A 6,014-nucleotide genomic window follows, 5' to 3' on the forward strand; every position below is an offset into this window, starting at 1 on the left:
CCCCGCAGGAGCCTAGGCCTCTCCTGCCCCGTCATCCACCGGACAGGATGTACTGACCGCAGGTATCTGAAGGAAAAATGTGCTATTGCTGAGTTTGCAAAATGGCAAAGCCCAGGTTGGCAAATAGTGGATATCTAGTACAGTCTCTGGAGAATGGAAGTATTTTATGTCCATGTTTATACTGGTCTGTTAGGAGAATTAGCCAACTTGTGGAAACAGAACACATGTACAATGTGGTGGGAAGAATGATTCATTTGTTGCCTTCAGTGTCACTTTGATGCCTCTCTGGTCTAACAGCTCCATTTATCACACATCTCTATCTGCCTGATATCTGAATTTATTGTTGAGTTAATGATGATAACAATAAGTGATGATAGCCCTTCATCCACTGCAATTATTTGAATATCTGAGGCCTTGAGTTACACCACCTTCCCTAAAGTGATGAAACTCCAACATATTGTTCGGGCCATAGAAAAGGGTTATCCCATCTTTTACAAGATGATGGGCAAGCCCTGCCTATTCTTAAGCATAGGGCTCAGAACAATATCATTTTCATGCCTCAAATGAAATGAAGCATGTTCTGGAGTTAAAGAGGAATTAAGTGAAGGGAAAATCAGGCTGAGGTTGAGCAAAGACCAGGGAGTAAATATTTTATTATGTTCTATTTAATTGAACTTCCCAAGACCCACTAAACAAGCTATTTGATAGCTGTTCTTCCTAGTTCTGGGAATCCTCTGGAGCCTTTGCTTCTCTGAACAGAGCCTTTAGCTCAGTTTACCTGCTCAGAATGCTGTGGCCCTACCTCCCTTGGTACATTGCCTTCAATAGAGGCAGCCTTTTCCTAAGGGCAGACTGTTGGTTGGGGGGTTGGTTATATATGAGCTGACAAAACACAAAATATTGCCGGACAGTAGCAATTATATCAGGTAGCACCGAGTTGAGTAAAAAATGTCACATTTCATGGGCTTTTGCCTCAGTAAACCCAGAGAAGGTTGTCATTTCTTTTGGAACAGAAGTCCAAGGATGACAGCAGTAAGTGTTTAGGAAGGACAGAATGATCAATTAGACCCAGTATAGCTGAGAAGTTGAGAATATGAATGTTGAGGAGTAACATTAGAATTCAGTGGTATGGAGGTGTTGATTTGACCAGAGCTCTCTCAGGGCTTGGAGCAGACAGAAGCCTGAAAGTAGTAGGCAGAGGAGAGAAGGATCAGTGAGGTAGGGCATGAAGACAGGGCAATGTTTTTTTTGTTTGGGAAGTTGTGCTGTTGTTGTGGTTGCATGTAAGAGAGGTAGTTGCATGTAAGAAGCCAATTACTAAAGCATATTTTGATGCTGGTAAGAGGAAGAAAGTGGAGAGGAAATTGATGATGATAAAAGGGAAACAATGATGGCAGGAACAAACTCCTGGGTATATGAGAGTGGGAGAAATCCACAGCATAAGTGGAGTGCATGGACTTTCAACAGCTTCAAGCCACTTTTGTGTACAAGCATACAGTAGACAATTTCCTTGGGATAAGAGTCACTGATTGTGTGTTCACAAATCAAACTTTCATGTATAACAATGCTACTACAGTCCTTGTGTGTTCTCTCAGATTTCGTAAGATTTATGGTTCCTGTGTCTACATGCTCCCATTTTAAAAATTCAGACTGGAGGCTTATTTACCATTTTACTTGTGATGTTATTTGGAACTGTAGTATTTATTACTATTTCAACCTTACTTTAGCACTTCATGAAATACTTATGTATTTATATTCCAGTTTCTGGACCCTGAGGATATATCACAAAGAGAAGTAACCAAGAAACAAACTAATTCAACACATATATTCAGTATCATCAAGGTGATTTGAAAATACATTAGAAATAATATCAACCACACAGTGCTTCACTGTATGTGCAGACTTTCTGAATGCAGTGCTAGTGAAGAAAGTAGCCAGGTTTCTATGGCAATCTAATTGGTCTGATATTTCAAATATAATTGATCAAAGTTATTTCAACACACTTTCCTCTGCACCTGACAAATCCTTAGCCCACTTGATCTCCTCACTCTGGACCTCCACATGCTGAGAAACCCTGGTGTTGTCTGAGGGCATATATTTTGGAGACAGAGGGACCTGGCAGGAAGCCCTGGGTTTGGCAATCCTTATTGTAGATGATCTAGGAACATAGCTCCAAAGAAACACATGGGTAGGAAATAGAGATCTGCTGTTCAGTATTGGACGCACATTAACTATAGTTCCAGGGGCAGATGCTTGATGTGAGGCCTTTGACCATTTTCAAGGTTTTGTGATAGCTGTGTCATGCCAAGTATCACATTGTCCCAGAACCACAAGCATGTATTTGGTTGGGCTTGTCTGCATTCTATCAGAGATGAAAGTCTTCTCCAAGTCACACACCAGCAGACTTCTCTGCCCCAGTTGTCTAGAGTGGATCACAGACACATGCCCTCATTGTTTGGAAGGCCAGAGAAACAGGGGTATGGCCCTCTGAACCTCTAAGTAAGGAATGGAGTATCTATTGATCCGGAAACAAGTGTCTCCTACAGGGACTTTGGTGAGAGCAGTTTTGGGGGAGAGCTTGAGATAGAAGGCACATTGTAGAGGGTCAGGGAGAAAATGGGAATTAAAATGAGATAGCGGATATAGGGAACTCTTCCATGAATTTTCCTTTATCTATGAAGAGAAGGAAAGACAGGGTGATAGTTGCAGGTGGTGAGAGATCAAATAAAACATTTATTGAAAAAAGATTTATGCATTGAAAAATAGTTATGAGAAGGAGATTAAGGGTTTGGAAATATAGGAGTTAAAAGGATAATCAGTTGATTCCAGAGGTTGCTGCAGCTCTGGTAAGGGATGAGGCCTGAAGCCCAGATGGGGGAGGGTGGTATCAGCCTTGGAGAAGAGGAACATGACTTTCCAGGAAGGAACAAGCTGGTAAATAGGGATTCATTTAGTTGGTTTCACAGCCTGAATTCTGTGAAGTTACCTTCTGATGACTTTTATTTTCTTTGTGCCTCAAATGGCAAGATCATCATTTGAAATTGAGGTGGAAGGTGAAGAAGTAGAATACAGGGGAGTAGATGTAGCTCAGGTGGTTGAGCACCTGCTTCCTACATACAGGGTCCTGGGTTCAACTCCTAGTTCCTCCAAAAAAAAAATGTGCAAAAGAATAGAGATGTTTTGACATGGTTTGGAGGTGGTGGTGGGTAGATCCTGAGACTGTTGGCTGTGGTGGCAGATGGACCTAAGGATGAAAGTCCAGATCTTACCCCATCTCCATATCTCCTCACCTCCCAAATCCAGATAAGCTTCCTTCTTACTGCATGGAGAGGCATGTTAGGCAGCAAGAAGACAGCACAATGCCTGACACGAAGTAGGTGATTAATGGATATTCAGCATAATATTGTGTGCCCTTGATCCTAAAATGGTATGTATTATGCAGTTATAGAAGTTGAAAAAAATAAAGCAAAACCACTGTTGCATTGCATATGCACATAGACAGAAGACACATATAGAATTTCAGAAACATTAATTTTGGTAAAATGTGGTAAAGAATGGAAGAACTGGGTCATGATTATAGCCTCTCTGAAGAATGGGAAAAAGGTCACTTAGGGTAACTGGACACTTAGAATATTGGCATGTAAGGGCAGAGAAGCAGGCTCCTGGTATGGAAAGAAGCTCTGATCAAGGGGTTTCTGCTGGGAGCCGAAGGACCAGGCAGTTTATTTAACATCTTGGATTTACGACAGTGCACAATGAAGAAAACTCAACACTATTAGCACTGTTTAATGCTGAATCAATTTTTTGAAAACCGAAAGTATTTATTTTGGGAATTAAATATTGATACAAATTTGATATTTAAATTCTCTTAATGGGCTTACATTAGGTAATAACTTAAATGGCAGATACACATACTCAAGAATAATAACAAACTTTTTAATACTGTTATATCAAAACTGAGCAAAAGTGAACTTCACTTTTTCTCATTTGTCCTGATTTTAATCCTTTCTAGGTTTGTAATTTTATCAGATCCAAGAGAAGGTGAGATGAGATTGCAGTTTTTGGTGTCAAATAGTTGACTCTTCAACTTGGTTGTGTCTCTAAGATGATTCAAACTCCAAGGAAAGATTATTATTTTTAATAACAAAAATGTTTTGTTATGTCATGGCATTATTTAAATTACTGCCCTTTACTTAAATTTTAATATTGGAAATGTAAGTTTACCACAAATAAGATGTTCTTTAAGTTTTCCTCAGCAGTCAGTTTATAGGTAATTGTCTCATCATTATGATATGCTTATTTCATTGGCATTATAAACACATACATAATTTTTGATAGATTTCATTAAAATTAGTATGGGTTACTATAATTAATAGAATTAATATCTTCTAAAGGGTTGGGTGTTGAGACCAGATCCTATATAGGACAAGGACTCATTCATTTACCTTTTTGTGTCTAGTAGGGACCATCTGTTTCACTAGTTATTGGTATCACCACATTGACAGTTTCTATGCTCTCCTCTCTGCTTATTAATTGAAACCATTAGGCTGGTCAGCCATTCCAACTTAGAACTTTTATTTTTTCTTTGCCTGTGATTCACTTAAGCTCCAGTTTATTCTATGCCATTTATACAGGTTGAAAAAATTATATATATCAAATATATTTGCTTAAAATAAGAAAAAATATCCATATGAATCAATGGCTTCCTACTAATTAAAAAATTAATGAAAACAAGCAGTCTATTATATCACTTTTCCTTTGCATCAATAACAACCTTTCCATAAATTTTATAGTGATGCCCCTCTTTTGAATAGCATTATGAACATTTAGAAGTCTTTTGATTCAGCCTGACCAATGAACCCATTATTTTCTTTTTGTTCTTTTTAAATTGATGTCTGGTGCACACATTGTGGATCATTGGGACGCAAAAGCAGGTTTCTCTTAAGATAAACCCTTCAGGACAGAATTCACAATAAAATTGGACAGCACAAATAAGCTATTTGTCAACTCACACACACACAAAAAAGCAAAAGCCAAACACACTGAGGTCGAAGCTTTTACTTTATTTTGGATAGAGGAAGTAAGAAAATGCATAAAGAATACAGAGTAAAATCACTCTTTTCAAGATCTTCATATTGGATTTTACACTGTTTTGCATTACAGTTGACATGGCTCAGTGGCAGCAAAACCTGTGATGGAAGACATTGAGAGTACAGGTCCCCACCTAACACTTGCCAATCCTGCAGATACCACATCTGCAAGAGATGATGGCTCTCTGCTGAGGGCCTGGGAAAAGAGGGGGCATGTCACACACAGTGGGAAAGAGGGAAGGGGGAGAGTCAGAGCTAGAACAGGGAGGTGCTCTAAGAAGTGATGTGTCTACCACTAAACAACCAATATACACCAATCATAAAAGGATGGAGAGAATTCTCATTTGTAATAAAGCAGAAGAAATCTTACTCTGAGTTGCTTATGAAGGACCTTGTTCTTTGACCAATCTAGTCTATCATTTACAGGCTTATCACACCCGCAGTGATACAGCTCACAAATTCAGGTTAACTCACCTCATTCCAACCCATTCACACACACCAGCTTTTGAGCACCACCTGCAGGTGCTAAGGAGGTACTCAAAGAGGCTGGTCTAGTCTCTGACCCTGAAGCTGCTGAGTCTCTCATTCACACCTCCTGGAACCCAATCCTCTGGTGTTTCAAGAACTCTAGAAGTCTCTAGCTTGAAGGCCCTCACTTCCTAATGCTTTCATGACTTGTTGGTGGCACTGCTGGGCTCTCGTCTGCAGTCTATTGGGTGGTGATTTCATCCCCCACTAAGGAAATGTCCTTATCTTGGTCCTGGGCATCAGGCTGCTCCTGGGCTGGAAGTTCATCAGTGCTTTCTCTGAGCAGCTAAGTGGGTCAGGAAGGTCAACAGGAGAATGGCAGAGAGGACAGCAAGGGTCCCCATGGCTGAGAGTCACCTGGGGGTCAGACCAGGACAGGAGAGCAGGAGGCTGAGT

Source organism: Dasypus novemcinctus, chromosome 25 (genome assembly GCF_030445035.2).
Source record: "Dasypus novemcinctus isolate mDasNov1 chromosome 25, mDasNov1.1.hap2, whole genome shotgun sequence".
Lineage (NCBI taxonomy): Eukaryota > Metazoa > Chordata > Mammalia > Cingulata > Dasypodidae > Dasypus > Dasypus novemcinctus.